A 21274-nucleotide genomic window follows, 5' to 3' on the forward strand; every position below is an offset into this window, starting at 1 on the left:
CAGATTTGATTTCAAGGTCCAATTTCATCCTGGTGTTCAAAATAAAAAAGCTGATGCTCTTTCCCGGTCCTTTCTGGCTCTGCAGGAAGAGGAAGACCAACCTCAAGTTCGTCCAATTCTGGATCCACTTGTCTTTGCTCACACCCAACTCCTGACTCCACCTCCAGGCAAGATATTTGTTGTACCTCTGTTAGATAAGAACTTACTAACCTGGGCTCATGCCTCCTTGTTTTCTGGCCACTCGGGTATGCTCAAGAACTTTAAGTTTTTATAGTGCTCGTACTGGTGGCCTAATATGAAGGAAGACGTCAGGAATTTTATTATTTCTTGTGCCAAGTGTGCTCAGCACAAATCCACTTGCAACAAAATCATAGGACATTTACATCCTCTACCCATTCCTGATACTCCTTGGTCTCATCTGTCAATGGATTTTATATCCGAGTTATCAACTTCTAAAGGCCATAACACTATCTGGGTGGTTGTAGACCGATTTTTGAAGATGGCCCATTTATATATTTGGTTGGACTTCCTTCTGCACCACAGTTGGCCAAAATATTTATTTGTGACATCTTTCATCTCCATGGACTACCTAAAGAGATAATCTCCGATCGGGGTGTGCAATTTGTGGCCAAATTCTGGAGGGTGTTATGTTCTTTTTGTGGGATTAAACTAAAGTTTTCTGCCTATCTCCCGCAACAAAATGGCCACACTGAAAGGGTGAATCAAGAGACGTTTATTAGACTCTTCATGTCTTCATCTCAAGGTGACTGGGTCGATTTATTATCTTGGGCGGAGATGGCCCACAATTTTAGGTATCATACCTCCTCGAATTTTTCTCCATTTTTTGCAGTATATGCATTCCAGACTTTCAAGATTTGCCTCCAATGGAAGTACCTGCCGTCACAAACCTTATACAATAATTTTCTGGAATATAGAAGAATATTCACTCTTTTTAAAAAAAGACTTCTAGTAGTTACAAGAAGTTTGTGGACTGAAACCGTCTTGCTGTTCCTCTTCTGAGAGTTGGAAACATAGTATGGCTGTCAACCAAGAATATTCGGTTGAAGGTCCCTAGCATGAAATTTGCTCCACGCTTCATCGGACCATATTACGTTCTAAAGGTTATCAATCCAGTGGTGTATAAATTGGAGCTACCTCCTCAGTTGAAAATATCTAACACATTTCATGTTTCTCTACTATGACCATTAATTCTTAACCAATTCCAGTGGTTACTCCTAGTGCCATTCTCCTGTACCAGTCCTGTGTCTGGATCAACAGTGTGTACTCAGTATGTCACCCGAGTACTGACTGCTAGTGCCATTCTGCTGTACCAGTCCTGCATCTGGGTCAACAGTGTGTGTACTCAGTACGTCACTCAAGTACTGACTCCTAGTGCCATTCTTCTGTACCATTCCTGGGTCTGGATCAACTGTGTGTGTTCTCAGTACGTCACCCAGGTATTGACTCCTAGTACCATTCTCCTGTGCTTTCCCTGTGTTTATGTTCTTCCATTTCCCACTTGTACCGTATACCTGACCAAAGGGCTGCTACCTGCCTGCTGGGTGCAGCTTAAACCCATATCCCAATTAGAGGGGTCACTGGTGAACACCTCCCAGTAGGTTAGACTCCGCACTTTTGGTCAGGTCTAGCCAAGATCTGATATTTGTGGATAAGGAAGACATATATCCAGGCCCCTCGCCTCCGGTTCTTTCCCCAACCTAGCACCCTGACTTCTAAACCATCTGTGGAAGATCTTCTAAGCCCAAATGTGACAGTTCCACACTCAGACAACCCAAAAGATCAAGAACATAATTAATATAATTATCTCCACTCTCTATTTGTGAATTTGCTAAGAACCACACTTGAGTGGACTAATTACAGTAAAGTATGTAAATAACATTGGGAGAATTGCTTGCCCTGAAAATTGTACAATCATATTAGGTAGTTGTCAACATACACAGATAGACAAGAAGGTAAAATGTGCCAAGCATTTAAAAGACTTCAGTAAGTATGATCCTGGCTTGGCTTTGTATCAAGTACTATCCAATCTACAAGATAGGATTCCAGTGTAATGCTGGGTACACACTAATAGATATATCACCCATTCCGTTGAACGGGCGATATATCTGTAGTGCATCGCCGGATGTGCGCAGCGGATATGTCTGTGAATGACGTCGTTCACAGACATATCCCATCTGCCGTGCAGCACAGAAGATGGGCGATATATCTTACAGATATATTGTCATCTGCTGGTGCGTACGCGTTGATCGCCTGTACAAATGCTGCGGGGATCTGGTGGTGATTGACATCTCAACTGAGTTGGCAATTTAAATACTCGCTTAGTTGAACTGTCAAGCCCATCACATCGGGCAGAGTATTGGTAAGTGTGTTCACTTACCAATTGTCAGATCGGTCGGCCGACCCGTCGACCTAGTGTGTACCCAGCTTATGATGCAGTGTAAGAAGAATGGAATCTAACAGATATATTCTAAGGGAGGTATACTGTATGAGCCTACTGTATGAAGCCTTAGAGTTTGTAAATACATAGATTTAATGCATAATATAGGCATTGAACATTTGATTAAACAGTCTGCTTCATTTACTGTAAATCATTAGTGAAATTGCATTAGCATGAAAGATAAAGAGTTACAATATCATTCATAATAACGGCAAATGACATCGGGGGCTGATTCAGCTGGCGTAACAGAAGACAGAGAAAGCAGCCGGTTGTTTTCACGTCATCTTAAAGTGATAGTCCCGGCAGGATGAAACCAATTTGCTTTGGTTGTTCAGAATAGGACGAATTCTCTTTTCTCTTCCTAACAATTTTGGTGTTGAAAAGTCATCACAGACTGATATGGCATGTGCAGCTAGTAAGCAATAATTCATGGTGTTGTACCCACTTAATTTCTGTGGGGTTACAAGCAACAGACCACTGGCCTAAGTCATAGAAGCAAAGGGCATCATCATAGAAGACTATATATACAGTGGCATCAATAGGGTAGTCCGGGTGACAGTGACACCATCCGAGGGGGGTGACACCAATATAGCAGTGTGTCATCCATTACACCCCCTCCCCTGTGGATGGAGAGGGTGGGGGCTGCCCAGCATTTCTGCTCGCTAGCTCGGGGGGCTATGGTCTGACATTTCTACCCAAAGCCCCCGAGCTGGTGACCCAATTAGGCACCGCCGACTGTGCGCACCCGAACAGAGTAACAATTGAATTGATCCGTCGGGTGTCATCTAGTGGCTGACGCCACGCAACACACTTGATTTCCCCCATAGAGGAGAGGATCAGCGTTAGCCTTTTATATATAGTATATATATATATATATATATATATATATATGTGTACGGAGATTATACTGCAGCTTGTACTATTATACTAGCAGTGTGAAGAAAATAAATAACAATACAGTGTGCAACCTCTTGTTCACCAATTTATTACACATTTAATTTCAAAGGCATCCACTTCTTTCCTCTTCCGTTTAATCCAGAAGGAATGATAACATAAACATGTCACGACCTGGCTCTGGAGGTTTCCAGTCCGCAGACTGGGAGCCGGAGGGACTAGGCAGGGAGGCAGCAGTTGATGAGGAGGAAGTATAATAGATCTCCTCCTCGGCTAATCCCAGGTGTTGGCGAGACCTGACTAGGGGCGCGGAATCTAACTGGTTGATGGTTTTCACCAGTGACCCCTCCAAGCGGGATGTGGTCTTAGCTGCGCCCAACCAGCAGGTCGCAGTCCCCTGGTCAGGGACCCGGGAATTAGCAACTGGCAGAGGAACAGAGTGGCATGGCTGTAACACTATAGAAATACACTGGTAAGTGACACTGGTGATTATCACAAGAGAACAGTACTGAGGAATATCTCTGGGGATGAATACGCAGTATTGCACTGTAGATATCACAGAAGATCTATGTATGCAGGTTAGCACTATGGATACCACTGGAGATTGATACGCAGGTTTGCACTATGGATACCACTGGAGATTGATACGCAGGTTAGCACTATGGATACCACTGGAGAATGATACGCAGGTTAGCACTATGGATACCACTGGAGAATGATACACAGGTTTGCACTATGGATACCACTGGAGATCAATATGCAGGTTAGCACTATGGATACCACTGGAGATTGATACGCAGGTTTGCACTATGGATACCACTGGAGATTAATATGCAGGTTTGACCTATGGATACCACTGGAGATCAATGTGCAAGTTTGCACTGTAGGTGTCACTGGAGAGCAATATGCAGGCTTGTGCTGTAGATATCACTGGAGGATGACAGGCGAAATCAGTGCACAGACTGGATTGAAACACGAATAGGACAGCACTGGAGATCCAGACGTGGGATAGCTTTGGGAGATAACACTGGAAATCAGTACACCATCTGAAGTATATCACGTAGATAGTAACACTGGAAATCAGTACACCGACTGAAGTATATAACGTAGAAAGTAACACTGGAAATCAGTACACCGACTGAAGTAGATCACGTAGAAAGTAACACTTGAAGTCAGTACACCGACTGAAGCATATCTTGAAGAAAGTAACACTGGAAGTCAGTACACCGACTGAAGCATATCTTGAAGAAAGTAACACTGGAAGTCAGTACACCGACTGAAGCATATCTTGAAGAAAGTAACACTGGAAGTCAGTACACCGACTGAAGTATACTGTATATCGTAGAAAGTCACACTGGAAATCAGTACACCGACTGAAGTATATCTCGTAGAAAGTAACACTGGAACTCAGTACACCGACGGAAGTATATCACGTAGAAAGTACCACTGGAAGTCAGTACACTCTGAAGTATATCACGTAGATAGTAACACTGGAAATCAGTACACCATCTGAAGTATATCTCGTAGAAAGTAACACTGGAAATCAGTACACCGACTGAAGTATATCTCGTAGAAAGTAACACTGGAAATCAGTACACCGACTGAAGTATAACTCGTAGAAAGTAACACTGGAAATCAGTACACCGACTGAAGTATATCACGTAGAAAGTAACACTGGAAATCAGTACACCGACTGAAGTATATCACGTAGAAAGTAACACTGGAAATCAGTACACTGACTGAAGTAGATCACGTAGATAGTAACACTGGAAATCAGTACACCGACTGAAGTATATCATGTAGAAAGTAACACTGGAAGTCAGTACACCGACTGAAGTATATCACGTAGAAAGTAACACTGAAAATCAGTACACCGACTGAAGTATATCTCGTAGAAAGTAACACTGGAAGTCAGTACACCGACTGAAGTATATAACGTAGAAAGTAACACTGGAAATCAGTACACCGACTGAAGCATATCTTGAAGAAATTAACACTGGAAGTCAGTACACCGACTGAAGCATATCTTGAAGAAAGTAACACTGGAAGTCAGTACACCGACTGAAATAGATCACGTAGAAAGTAACACTTGAAGTCAGTACACCGACTGAAGCATATCTTGAAGAAAGTAACACTGGAAGTCAGTACACCGACTGAAGCATATCTTGAAGAAAGTAACACTGGAAGTCAGTACACCGACTGAAGCATATCTTGAAGAAAGTAACACTGGAAGTCAGTACACCGACTGAAGTATACTGTATATCGTAGAAAGTCACACTGGAAATCAGTACACCGACTGAAGTATATCTTGTAGAAAGTAACACTGGAACTCAGTACACCGACGGAAGTATATCACGTAGAAAGTAACACTGGAAGTCAGTACACTCTGAAGTATATCACGTAGACAGTAACACTGGAAATCAGTACACCATCTGAAGTATATCTCGTAGAAAGTAACACTGGAAATCAGTACACCGACTGAAGTATATCTCGTAGAAAGTAACACTGGAAATCAGTACACCGACTGAAGTATATCACGTAGAAAGTAACACTGGAGAGAGTCACTATAAGTGAACCCAGTGTGGAGCCAGGAATGATGTTACAGCAAACAGTCACTGGAGTAGTGAAGCTGTTCAGACAACTTCCTGCTTCCTGGAGTCCTGGTTTATACTCTTAGGTAGCTGTCCATTGGAGGAGTCAGCTGAGAACTGACAAGGCTACCACTGGATAAGAGACCGGTTAGGTGATACAGACAACATGGCTGCGCCCATGACCACTACCGCGGGAACTTCGATATGGAGGATTTCTCCAGTCCAGCCAGCCTTCCCTGCCCTGTGCCCCCCTAGTCCAGCCAGCCCCCTGCCCTGTCCCCCCCTAGTCCAGGCAGCCTTCCTTGTACTGTGCCACCCCAGTCCAGCCAGCCAGCCTTCCCTGCCCTGTGCCCCCCTCTAGTCCAGCCAGTCTTCCCTGCCCCCTCCTAGTGCAGCCTTCCCTGCCCTGCCCTGCCTCTACCAGTCCAGCCAGCCTTCTTTGCCCTGTGCCTCCCCCCAATCCAGCCAGTCTTCCCTGCCCTGTGGCCCCTCTAGTCCAGCCAGCCTTCCCTGCCCTGTGCCCGCCACCTAGTCTAACAAGCCTTTCCTGCCCTGCTACCCCCCAGTCCAGCCTTCCCAGCCCTGTGCCTCCCATGTTAAGCCTTCCCTGCCCTTTGCACACACACCACGCACTAAGGTCCAGCCTTCTCTGCCATGTGCCAGCCCCCACCATGTCTAGCCAACCCTGTGCCCCAATAGGTACAGCCCTCCCTGTCTTGCACTTCTCCTTCTTTCTGGCCTTTTATATGGGTCTTGCTGTTTCCATGGATTTGTGGGTCTGGCTTTTTCAATGTAGTTTATGTGGAAACGGCTATTTCAATGTATTTTATGTGGTTCTGGCTTTTTATTAATACAGAATATATATATAAATATATCCTGTTGAGATCAGACAGACTAAAGAAAGGAGCTATTTGCTGTGTTGCTGCTTTTGCAGTTTTCTGGACAACCAAATAAATTTTTTTTATACAGAGCCACTGTCAAAATTGCACCTAATAAGGAGCGATTGCCCACTTTCAAAATTGTGTTATACCCCTGATGAAGTCCCGGTGGAGGACGAAACGCGTTGTATGTGTGCTATCTACCCTATATACATATTGAGGTGTGATATTATTTTATATCAATACAACTACGAATTTTATCTGGCTGTATACTGTTGAAAATCCAATTGTATGGGAGAAAAACCACACTAAAGTTTTTAGTATCCAACAGCTGGACAAGTCGGCCGTAGGATCCATCTCTTCCGAATTTATAATACTGCAAATTGGATTGCAAGCTTATTATATATTGGAGTTTTTAAATATATTTAATTGAAGTGAACAGTTTGTTATTTGTTTTCTTTGGAGCGCATCTTCTATACTACTCTATAAAATATTGTGTTCTAGCCCCTACTAACAGGAGGGTTGTTTTTAGAAGTTTTGCAGCCATTTATTATATACTAACAAAAGCTGAGTACAGGTTAAGGGCATTTCTTTGTGTGATATATATATATATATATATATATGTACATACATATATATATATATATGCGCCTAATAGTGTAGTAGTTAAGGTAAAATAACTTGTGCTCAAAGGTAAGTAACGTGCGTTACCAAGTGGCCCACTTGCTTTTAGCTTCTCATCTACCCTGATGCCCTTTTTTAAGGATTATTCAAGCAATATCGCCCCTGGGACTCATATCCTGAACACATTGTTGCCACGTGGATCCTGACCGTAGGAGCGTTACCTGGACATCAGATAAGCTTTAAAAATATTATTTTTTGGTACGCACATTACTTACCTTTGAGCACAAGTTATTTTACCTTAACTACTTCACTATTAGTCGCACGTCTCATTATTTTTCAGCACCTTATTTTACCATTTGCCACACGGATCATTAGAAGACTGCAGCCATCTGCTATTATCAGGAGTGTTTATTTCAACGTATCATCACTTTTTTCAACACCATATGACTTCATTTACACAAAGAACCTAAAGAATGTGTGCGCTGGTGTTCACTCAATGGGTTCTTGCGCAGCTAACGCATTTATGTTCAGCGTTGAGAATGATCTTTTCTTCAGCAACACTGAATATTCAAGTTGTATTAGAATGTATAAATGTTACATTGATGACGTGTTCTTGATTTGGCAGGGACCCCAAGAAAGTTTCACAGGCATGATGGAAGTAATCAATACTATTGATCATAATATAAAATTCACATATGACATCAGTGCAGACAGAGTGCATTTCCTTGATATATTGGTACAGATTTGTGATGGTAAGATTACAACTTCAATTTACAAAAAACAGACAGACCACAAAAATCTACTATTAGCATCGAGCCACCATCCCAGAAACTTTATTAAAGGTCTGCCTTACTCCCAATTCCTTAGAGTACATTGCATCTGTAGCAATGCTACTGATGAGAAAAAACAACTTGATCAAATGATGAATGATTTCCTCGTTAGAGGTTATCCCATCAAATTACTGAGGGAGGCACGAGATAAAGCATTAGCGGCTCCGAAAAGGGCTGTTCAAAAGACACAAAACCAATTAGCGGACCCTGACAGGATAGTGTGGGTTAATGGCTTCAGTGCCAGTAACAACATGTTGGTAAAAACAGCCAAACGGTTGTGGCCCATGATTAAAACTGATACTACATTGACTTTACTAAAAAATTCTTCTATCCTCCCATGTTTTAAACGTGGTGAAAACATCCGCGATTAGTTAGTCCACACGGATATTTCTGACTTTGGCAATAGTAATACATCACACTTCCTTACCAAGAGACCTGGGAATTATAAGTGTTTGGAGTGTACAACCTGCGGCTTTTTGGAGAAAGGGGATAGTTTTGTACATCCCCATACTGGACATAGATATAAGATCAGGCACATTCTCACATGCACCAGTCAATACGTCATATACTACATCAGATGCTCATGTGGGCATCTTTATGTAGGTAAAATGACCAGACAATTCCGTGAGCGCATGGCGCTCCACAGATCCGCAATCCGACAAGCCCTCTCTGGCAAAGATAACGATCAGCCAGTGGCCCGTCATTTTAAGGCTGGTAGATACAATTTATCTACATCGTGATACAAAATGATTGACCACATTCCTGAGAATATTAGAGGAGATAGGACGACACAGTTATTACAGACTGAAGCCCGCTGGAACTTTCACCTTAATACATTTCAGCCACACAGGTTGAATGAAACTTTATTACTTACATGCATTAATTAGTATCACATTTCTTATTGCTTATCGTGTGATTTATATTTGTCATTTAGGCATTATCGTTATTGCTTCTACTGATTCTGCATCTAACTAGGTTCCGATCTTACATATATTTTTTACTGTTTTTTAGTGTTAGTATATTGGTGATGGTTTGACACTTTTTTGTTGACAGTGTTACCATGGTGAGCCTGCTGCCGGACGTTGCGCTTGCTGTGTGGTGCGTAGTGATGACGTCAGGCTCAGTCTCCGGAGGACGACGGGGGGAGCACTCGTGGTGTGTCTGTATCTGTATTTAGGCAAGTGTATTGTCTTGTTCTGTATTCTTCCTGACGAAGGTCCGAAAGGAATGAAACGTTGAAGTAAAGTTTGAGGTCTTTTAACCCAGTTGTTCACTGATTATTTATTGCGAGTGCTGCAGCTGCTGTTATATATATACATACATACATACATAACCAGTCGAATCACATCATTATGACCATCAGCTAATAGCCAGAGTAACCACCGTGTGCGGCACGGACAGCAGCTAGACAGGCTGGGAGTGAAACAATAAGGCGCTGGTAGGTTTGCACAGGTATCTGGAGCCATGGTGACTGCAGTGCATCCCACAGCTGCTGGAGGGTGTGTGGTGGAGTATCCATGGAGTGAACACAATGATCGAGGTGCTCCCACAAATGCTCAATTGGGTTCAAGTCAGGGGAATTAGGGGCCAGGGAAGTACTTGGAAGTCTTGGTTGTGTTCGTCCAATCACTGTCAAACATTTCTAGCCATGTGACATGTCGCATTGTCTTGCTGGAAGATCCCATCCGCCTCAGGGAAGACAATCAGCATGTATGGGTGTACGTGCTCTGCAAGAATGGATTCATAATCAAATCGGTTGAGGGTGCCTTCCATATGGATGAGTGGGCCCAGAGAATGCCATGAAAACGTTCTCCAGACCATAACACTGCCACCACCAGCTTGTGTTCTTCCAGCAATGGTTGCAGGGTGTTTGTTCTCCGATGTTTCTTGCCTGACACCCCAAAGTCCATCCATTCAATGAAGCAGAAAATGTGACTCATCGGAAAAGGCAACCCTTCGCCAGTCAGTGGAGATCCAATTCCGATACAGGCGCGAAAAATTGAAACCTTTTCTACTGATGCACCTTTGTTAGTATAGGAGCAGTGATTGTTCATATTTATGTCCTGATTAAAATTTACAGCATTGAAACATGGACTCGATCACTGCTGTGTTGAGTGCTTTTTTCAAGATGCTTCAAGTGCCACACCTATGAGCGCTTTCTCTCTCTCTCTCTCTCTCTCTCTCTCTCTCTCTCTCTCTCTATATATATATACTAGCGACCCACCCTGGCTTCACACGGGAGCAATTTCATAACACCACAGCCCCCTGCATCTCATAACAACCTACGCCATGTCACCACAGTCCCCTGCATATCACCACAGCCTGCTGCTTCTTACTCCTGCCCCCTGCATCTCATAACAGCCTCCGGCTTCTCACTCCTGCCCCCTGCATTTCATCACAACATCCTAAATTTCACCACAGGCCCCTGCTTCTTAACACAGGCCCCTGCTTCACACCACATGCTATGCATCACAGCACAGGCCTCTGCATCTCACTCCTGCCCCCAGCATTTCAACCCCCCCTGCTGCTGCTCTGCAGCAGTCTTTAGGCCCGACCACTGGGATGTGCTGGGAAGGGCAGGAGGATCATGGACTAGATATTTGTATTATAGCTATCGTAAGCATTATCAGCAGCATGTTACCGGGTCAGGGGCACCCGTGCATATTTCCACAGCCTCCATGCGCACCCCTTTCCGGCTGCCGAACATGTGAATGAGCAATGTCCTCTTTGCACAATGTACCCTGTATTTCCTGGGTTTCCTGTTGAGCTTCCTCGCCGTGGTGCCCCTGTCCGAGAACAGCGCTGACTTCCATAGGAGGTGCCTCCTGTTCACTGAGGGCGTGTGGCTGAGCAGGGACATCACGCTGGAGAAGGAGCACGGTGAAGGAGTAGTGGCCGGAGTCCGTCTGCAGGTTCAGCGTAGGAATGGACTCCAGGAATCTTATGACGACTAACCATCAATGTTTTTGTTCCAATGTAGTTTTTTACCATTTGATGGTGGCTGTCCAATGTTTGCCACCATCAAATGACAATGTTTTGTTTTGTTTTTTATTCCTGATAGCTATACCTCCCCTGGTTACTCCCTGACTACTGTGTGTCAGGACCTGGGGGGTTTTTGGACCCGGGATGGAATTAGCAGTCGAAGCAGAAACAGTCTTGTTAAACTGAAAGGCAGTTGGTTTAATGGAAGTATTTAGATTCATGGAATTAAACAAATATATAAAAACTGTAACAAAAGTCCATGGGTGAACTGAGGATAAATGTCCAATTGCTGGGGAACTGCAAAACAAGTGTCTGATAATAAAACAAATCCAATAGATGTGAAGCAGGGCACAGGTGTCTTCTAATGAATTAATCCAATTGATGTGAGGCGGAGAAACAGGTGCTTGGTAATGAACTGACAAAGTAGAAATTCCAATGGAGGTATACTGAGGATCAGAGGTCTGTAAACTGCAGTGGGTTCTGAGTGCATGCGGCTGGTCAGTAACAAGTGGAGGGTGAGATGTGGGGTATAGCTGGTGCAGGAATCCTGGGAACTGCCTGGAATGCTGACAGGAAGCAAACGAGACACTGCTGAGACTGCAATATACCAAGGTTAGGGAGCACAGAGAACTCTCACACAGCAAGGCTGAGAACATGTTGCACTGGCAACTAGAGGGTGTGCTGAACACCCTTAAGTACCATGGGAAGGTGCAAGATAGGCTGCTGAGAGTCACATGCAGAGCTCCAACCTGATTGGCCCATTCAGGTCACACGCCCAAAACCAAGATGGCGGTGCCCAGCAGTCTGCAGCATGGAGAAGCTTCCAGTCTTACCTGAAACAGCATGGCCTGTTCCCCCGGGACCTCCTCGCACACCTCGTGCCAACCTCCAGGAACCAGCACCCCCACTGGTAGGACCGAGCCAGAGCGCTCGCACAGGCAGAGACCGCGAGCCAGCAGGTAAGGACACTCTGGTCGTGACACTGTTTCTGCATCAAGGCATCATCATGGGTTCATTGAAAGCTGTCTCTCACTCTCTGTCTACCTCAGATGTGACCCTGCTCAGTCCCTGACTCCCTCCCCTCTCTAGGCTGCTGCTATGCAACAGGGCACATTGCCAGCTCTGATTGACAATCACAGTGCAGCCCTTGCCCCTGCAGCAGCAGTAGCCAGTCATTCATACAGCACATCACTGTTTCAGCACCATGGGCAGTTCCTGTATATAAGCATATTGCAAGATTTTTTTCTGTAACTGCTTCACTAAAATCATCACTGGTCAGCTCCCTTTTGTCACAGATGAATGGTTCATACACCTAAACCTTCCTCGACCAATGCTGTATAGAATAGTGAAAATCCCATCAAAATCTGTACAGTGGTCCAAGAGATTAGCCCGAACGAACACACAGACTCCTGAACCAGGAACTTTATTATATATATGTGTGTATGTGTTTGTGTGTGTATGTATATAGAATTGACTATGCATTCCCCTATATGTTTAGTTGCTTCCCCTATATATTCAGCATAGATTCTGGTTTTCTGTGTGTGTGAATTTATAGCAGTTTTCTCTCCTATATTTCTTTATTTGTATAGTTTCATATTCTATGATAGATTGTCATGTTATAATAACACCCACCCCCACAGCCCAAACTTTAAGAAGTTTTAAACTGGTTTACACACTAATTGATGCCCCACCCCCGATGCAGCTTTACCCACATTATACACAGCTCAGTCTACCTCTGCCCCATCCTCCTGGGGAGGGGGGCCCTGCCTATTTTGCCAGTACACAATTTCTGATGGCAGCCCTGAGTGTACACACAGTGTTAAAAAATAAAATGTTTGGTAAACTAATCACTTTGCCCACCAGTTCCAAGCTGAATAGCACAAGGGCTCATCCTGGCATACTCTTGTGGTGCAATGGGTGAAAGTTATATAAAATATTATGGTAGAACTATACTGTAAGTCCCAGCAAGGCATGCCACTGCTGGGGCACGCTACCATTTATGGAACTAAAATTGCCAGCATGCCTTCAACTCATATATGCCTACCCTCCCGGTTTTTGTGGGAGTCTCATGATTTTTCGGGTAACCCCCCGCACCCACGGAAGGGTAGGCACTTCTCCCGCATTCTGGCCACTTCCTAGTGAAGTGGGCAGAATGGGGGAAATTTCCGCGGCGATCGCGGGTCCCCGTGTAGGAGGCGGGGCTTAATGATGTGATTCTCCGTGAATCGTGTAATTTATCCCCATCCCTATTTAAATTTAAGCCAATTGCGGAAATTTGCTATGAAGGGGGTGGGGCTTAATGATGCGACCCGTCAAGCCCCGCCCCCATTACAGCCCGCCTGCTTCTCCTACCAAGGTTTCTCCCGGAAGGAGAAGCCAAAGGTCGGCAACTATGCTTCAGCTGCCAGTGCGTGCTGGAGCTTGTGGAACTAAAAGTGCCAGCATGGCCAGGCAGCCGAGGCACTCTGTAACACAGAGGTTGGCAATAAGCATCCCTCCAGCTGTTGTTGAACTGCAAATCCCAGCATGCATTTCAATAGTTTTTGCATGGTTAAATAGCAAAACTGTGGCAGGGCATGTTGAGATGTCTAGTTCTACAACAGCTGGGGGGTTGCTTATTGCCCAGCCCTACTGTTACATGTAGTTTCACAACAGAACCTACAGTAATGGAAAAAGACACCTTAGAAAAATAAATTTTATTAAAATTCCCTCTAACCCCCTTGTTTACCTTTATATAATACTCTTAAATCCACAGCTAATCTTCTACCTTTGTTCTTGAAGTGGTCCACAGAGATTTACATGTAAAACAAAAACCAAACAAATATAATGGTGCATACACACGGTGATCTGAACGATAACGATTTAAAAAATCGTTCAATTGCTCATATCTGAAGGAAAATCTGACATATCTGACATGTCTGAACGATGAACGATGCACATTCCCGATGGTCAGATAACGATATCTGACATCTGATGTGTTTGCAGTCAGATTTGGACGATTCTATTCATTTTAATGCAGTCAAAAACCATTCATAGTTCAAATCGTTTAAATCGTTGGTCAAATCGTTCATCAAATCGTTCAGATCATTCAAATCGTTCAAATCTTTCAATCGTTCATCTGACACATCTGACCATATGTATGCTGATTAGAGACATCTCCTAGTGAGAGCCGCATCCAGATTTGTTTGCATGGTTGATTTTGGCATCAGGTAGAGGTTGTCCATGATTTAACCTGTAATTATTATTGCTATGCTCCACACAATAATGAGGGTGATCTAAGTAATGAAATGGTAACGGCTAGATAAATATTAATGATGGGAGTCGAGGATTACTCACTGATGAGGATGAAACAAAGCTAGAAGATAGTGTTTAGCTAGTGATGAATTAGCAGCCACGGCACACAGTAGTTTGCTATATATGCAAAATGACAAGACTGTCGAAAATATCAAGAAAAGAGATGATTATTTAAATCACGACTGTACTGTATATATACGCTCCAAGCATGAAAATGGGCAGATGTTGTGCTGCACCTGAAAAGGAACCACTGCCTACGCACCTGCACAACTCTTCAGTCACTGACACAACAAGTCTTCAGTCACTGACACAACAAGCTAAGGAAATATGTCACAGGAGAATTGCATCTGTGTGTCCACAGCAATCTCATGTCAATGGTAATGATCATAGCAATGGAATTCCCCAAACTGGCACCAGGACTCCAGAGGGGAAAAAATATCTAAACCAATCTAAGAAAATCTATTTTGATGGGAATGATGCAGAAGGTTTTTTTGTTTGTTTAAATAAAAAGGATGAAGAACGACACAATTCTGTGACATGTGGGCTGAAAATAGTAGTAGAATATCTGAATTCCCCTTTATATTTCTGTGATTCACTGGAATATGTAAACCTGACCTGATCACAATTATCCACATGTCCAATTGAAGCTCTTTCTTGACCATGTTCTGGTGTATATGCTGAATGTGTGCTCAGTGCTGTAGGTGTAATTGTTATAGTAAAGAGCAGTTTGTATATCCCAAAAGTATGTAAAAAGAAAGAAAACATTTTCGTCATTACATTCAACAGCAATATTTTTATTATTACAAACGTTACCACTTAGAGTGGCACATGCAGGGGGGGATTCCTGAGTACCCAGAAACTCCCCCCTGACTGACAAATTTTTGTCTCGGTGTCTACACTGGCTGTACATTGTGAGTAGAACTCATGTGTGATTTTCCTCAAAGGCTCGAGAGAAAAATCACACAGTGATTGAAACGGACGCCGGGCAGGGGAGCAAGGTACCCCTGTGTATTTCTTCACTAAATCAACACCTCTTCATATATATATATATATATATATATATATATATAGGGTGAGCGGGTTCAGTTTTACTCGGATTTACTCGGATCTTTAAACGGCATTTTATTGGCTATCGCCTATCATGTGTTTTGGATAGCCAATATAATAAATCCGAATTTGCGGTAAAGTGGCGATAAGAACCGAGTAAATCCGAGTAAAACCGAGCCTGCACATCCCTATAAATATATATATATATACAAAAACAAGCACGCACAGAGCATATACAGAAACTCCCACACCCTACAAATCCTGCCCTCCCGCCTTTGTCCCTGGCTTACAGTAGCCATACACAATATCACTTATTCCCTAAGTTTAACATGAAAATATTGGTGGTGCTCTGCTGCCCCGACAACGCTGGACCAGAGCAGTAAGAATGAACTTACTGCTTTACTGGGCCATTCCCTGTGGTTCTGCTTTTCTAACAGAAGACTTGCTGGCTCACACAAGCGCTGGGAACTGAAAGTCCACTAATAAAAAAGAAACTTTATAAAAAGAGATTCAATTTGTTTTAATTTTAAAACAATTAAAAAAAACTAAATTTATATACAAAATGCTGAAACTTAGAAAGTTTAATAGGATTGTAATCAGTTATCGTCATCCTGAGAAGCTACTGTATAAAGAACCGGTATAATAATAAGTACAAGTACTTGTTAGAGAGGCTTCCTGATTTTCACGGGAAAAAGGGATGTTCACCACTTGATAAACATGTCTCAATGCCTGCTTCTGTCTGAGACATTAGCAGTTGTAACACCTAAACTAGGATATGGGTGGTCCAGGTGCCTGACCTGCTGATCTGTGGTCCTCGCTAACAGAAGCTGGAGGAGCATCTGACTGCATGCTAAAGCTGCTCACATTTTTATAAAAAGAAGTCAGTATGTGATATTTTGACAATTTATCGATCACAATGTATCTGTAAAATATATTTTACTTTAAAGTTAACTGATACCCTTTTTCCACTGCCTAAAAAACCCAGGCAATTGCTGTGTCTACCCGTGACTTGGCTCATTGAAAATGGCTCCAAGGAAAAAATCCCGGGTCTACTGACCCAGGGTTTCCTTCCGGGTATCGAGCAGGGATTTTAGAAGGTAAAACCCGGTAACACTGCAGTGGAAACAGCTCTAACCTGGGTTTTTTGACCCAGGTAATTGCAAAAGCCGCTGATTGGTCCTTCCAGGGTGCTGGCTGCTGATGTAATCACCAGAGGACACGCCTGAATAAAGGATGTCATTAAATGTAATAAATAATATTTAAATAAATAATTAAAAAAATAATAATTAATAATAGTAAAGATAATTAAATTAAACAAATAAATAATAATAATAAATAATAAAGGATGTCATTAAAAATGTAATTAAATGTGAATGTAATTAAAAATGGCCTGAATAAAGGCCATTTTTAATGACATCCACAGGTTTTGCAGGGCTTACCCATGTTCAGTGGAAACAGAGGCGACCAGTGAAACCCTGGGACGAGGGTGCAGTGGAAACGGGGTCCAAGCTGGGTATGGCTCGGCAAATTGCCAGGTAAAAAATTCTGGGACAGACCCGAGATTTTGATGGAAAAGGGGTCTGAGATATTTGTACAAGAACATAGCTAGAAACTCTCTCACCAACTTGGTTGCTGAACAATTAATCCTTTATACATAGCACCCAACACAGAAATTAAATAGAATCACATATAACATACACACATTGGGCTCAACCCAAATAGGTGCGAGTTGCTGTTGCAACGGCATAGAAACAACGGTAACGGCACCGCAATTCGCCCCCCTTCGCGGCCCGATCTCACCCTGTACTCGCACATTTTTGTATGCAGCTCTACAAAAAATTGCAATTTTGGAGGTACCATAAGTGAGGCAGACAGCCGCACTTACTCGTGCCGTGGGGGGACTCGCAGCTAATTGGATTGAGCCCATTATGTCTGTCCCTACAGAACACCCAATACATCCAATGTGGCTGATGTCGATGCCAGCAACTATGGGCAATGCTGGGTCATTCAAAACTTATTTGGATCTCCGCTTGCGCTGTAGGGGCATAACTGTGTAGTGACACCTAGGCTAAATTCAGAGAGGGTGGGTTACTGGCACTGTGGGCTATGTAGAGTCGTGTGTACAGTATGAGAACACTAAATGGCACTGAAATGTTTGATGTATAGCTGCCTAATCCTAAAACCTCAGTTCCACCCAAGAACTAATGTAAAACAGCATAAAATCCGTGTGTTATGATCATAGCGCATACATCAAAGTGCTCAATCACAATATACAATTGTAATATAAAACATGGAATATCAGAATAGTACTTCCCTTGCTTTTTATATAGCTTGTTGTTCACGTCAAGTGTCCGATATGGACAAAGATTTTCAACATATGTAAAATTCTAATAGAGAAAAAAACCCCACAATGGTGTAATATTGTGATTTTTCATATTTACTATATTACAATTGTATATTGTGATTTAGCACTTTGATGTATGCACCATACTCCTAACTATACTAATTACATTATGTAATTATCCCTGTTTTCAGACATATCTGCAGCACCAGGGATAAGGCTAATGCAAGTGCTGAGAGTGACAGGTATCAGGCCAAGCCTACGAATGGGGCTGGTCTGGCTGCTCTGATGCGTGCTACTCTGTATCAATATTTACATTTAGTACTATTCACGCAATGTGAGAGCAATTACAGCCAACATGCATTCAACCCTGCATCGGCCCCAATGACTTATTTCCCCCCTTTTCTGACACCATTAGTGTTTGTCTACCCACTTGTGTCTCTTCTGCTTCTATTCGTTTGTCCTCCTAATCTCTGGTGCGCCCTCTGGTCGCTTATATCTACCCCTCTTGTGCATTGTTTGTTCTCATTTGTCCAAACATTACTGTCTGCCCTCCAAGCTAGATCCTCTTATCTCTTCATGTTTCTTATCTTTATCTCCTTGATTTTGTTTTGTCCTATCTGTCCCTTCTCTGCACCCCTCACTGTTCCCCTTCCATGACTTTCGGACGTCATGGATAGTAGGAGGACAGGAACAGCCACATAGTGAGGTCACTTCCACCACTGGCAGCTGTGGCAAGCTATTAGATCACACAGTGCCCATCATCACTGCTGAGTGTAGAACTGACTACACACATTGTACACGTCAGACACGATCCACAGCAAATCTAACCAGGCTACTTCCCAGTATGGACTATAAATAGACAGCCACAGCTAACTTTATAGTTTCACCGTTGCATTTGGATATAAGAAACTCTGCAATAAAAGTCCTTGCCTTTCAATATGACCAGGAGCTGCCATATTGCCTTCGCTGCCAAGACAATATTAATTTCAATATTAGCTGTGGACCACAACAGAACAGTGCCACCAAGTGGTCATATTATGCTGGCAACTGTAGTATCGGTTCAACTTCTAAGTGCTGATAATCAATAGCTTTTGAAGAACATCCCTGTGAGACAAAAGTGAGTAAATAATAATAGTAATAATAATAATGATAATAATAATAATAAGATACAAACCTAATGATTTAATTAATGTCCCTTTAACATTACAAAGACCTGGTTTACACCTGCTCCTAATAAATAATGAAGCCAACGCAGGTTCGGTGGGTTATATTTATTATGAACAGCCGGCTTTTAAAAATAAGTTTACTTTTTTGGGAAATGAAATATATTTGTTCCTTCACTCATTTTATAGGTTTTATTTAGTACCATATGCAGCCGACACACACCAGCCATGAATCTGTATTTCAAATAAAAGGTAAGTCGGGAAATGTCCTTGAGAGATGTGGACAGAACAATGGGCAACAGCTACTTTTGGATTCTATTTGCATCCTTTGTCTCCGGTAGACATGTATTAACCATTATTTATCTTGACCTAGTTGACATTATTCACTGCTAGCTCAGCTCTCCACACTAATTCCCTGTGGCTTCCCACACTACCTCCCATATTACAAGTGCACAGCAGTTTCTATTGGCAATAAAAGTGGTGTATGTTTTCCCAATAAAATACATAGACAAATATATTATTTTAACTGCACTGTCACATGGAGGTACAAGCTTCATTCTTGTGTGAAGAAATGCTTTCATTCTAAAGCCGTATATAGATACTCATATGTAGGCTGATGAGAACTGTGCCAGAAAAGTGGTCACACGATGTCAGGGAAAAGGAAGTGATCTGAGGGGCCCGGGTACTGGGGGGTCATGACCAAATCTGAGAGGTGTCTCTCCCACAAAAACTTAAGAAACTATTATGCTCAGCACAGAGGGGAGCAGTCAGGGCCGGCTCCAGGGGTCTGAGCACCCTGTGCCGGCCCGGTACGCTGTGCCCTGCAATCGCGTGCGGTGAAGGCGCGCAAGACTGAAATTGGGGGCATGGCCTCATTACCATATGTCACACCTGCATGGCACGCCTCCAAATAACATCAGACTGGCGGTAAAGCCCAGCCCTCCGTCACTGGCTGGGCTTCCCCCAGCCCTCTCCGGGCCGTCAGTGAATGGATGCCGTGCGCATGCCCGCTGCATCCATTCACACTCCGGGGTCCGGCACTGCCACACGGCTGTGGCGATGGGGGTCCCCAACCTCCTGATTTGACCACCCATGGGCCACTTCAGCCCACGGGTGGAACAGCGGGACAGTACAGTCTCGCTGAAATCGGGATGTTAGGGAGGGGTGCACCCTCTATGGGTGGTGCCCCTGTTCAACCGAACTGGTCGAACACCCCTAGAACCGGCCCTGGAAGCAGTCTCCACTCTTTCACTGATGAATGTACCACTGCGGCTAAGCTGCTATACATGTGCGGCCAACACTCGTGGGCACAGCAGTGGGGGCAGTCAATGATCTGGGCCCCCAATGGGCTCTTCCAATCGGCCCAGACCTGGGTAGGTAGTCCGCACTCCTCCCTCTCTGCACACCAAAACGTATCCCTGATTTGGCGCTGTCAGAGCGAACAACTGTTTCACCCTGACTGGTACTACACTAGCGTCAGGACAGCGATTGTGCAGATCCCCAAGTCCTGATGTAGAGAGGGCAAAAACAAATATAATACAATGAATATTCTATCACTCTGCTCCTTATACTATACACCTCTCTACTGCCACCTGTGGAAAATACAGAAAGGGGCCACAGATCCCCTAACACTCTATCACAATTGCGCAGTCTCTGCTAAACAAACTTGCACTCTAGTAATAAATACTTATATATAGGGTAACTTTAGCTATCTAATAGCCTCTTTAAAGGCTAGGTTCTGGAGCATATATGAAAACAGACTAAAGGAACACTTTATTTACAAAAGGAAGTGTAATGCTTAGTTACAGAAATGGTATAAATAAAAAGGGTTACAGATTACATAGACAAACGTGTGTTGCAATTTCACAATAAAAAGAAAGAATTACATTTGAATTATTCTGGGCAGGAGCACACAGCATTAAAATGCAGGTCCAGGTTTCAACTAAGAATTGATCCTCCAAGTCTGACACAAAGCAAATGCTCCCATACCTCTTATCAACTGTCGTCGTTCCCCATAGTGATGTCATGACCAAGTCACGAATGACTGGCTGGCTTTTTAATTAACCCAGGGAACATACAAGGTCCGCCCATGTAACTTTTAACCTAAGTAAAAATAACTTTACATATTTCCCTTGTGTAGTTGCCACATGAAATATGGTATGTTCACAT

Source organism: Taudactylus pleione, unplaced genomic scaffold, assembly GCF_031769625.1.
Source record: "Taudactylus pleione unplaced genomic scaffold, aTauple2 ptg000004l, whole genome shotgun sequence".
Taxonomy (NCBI): Eukaryota; Metazoa; Chordata; class Amphibia; order Anura; family Myobatrachidae; genus Taudactylus; species Taudactylus pleione.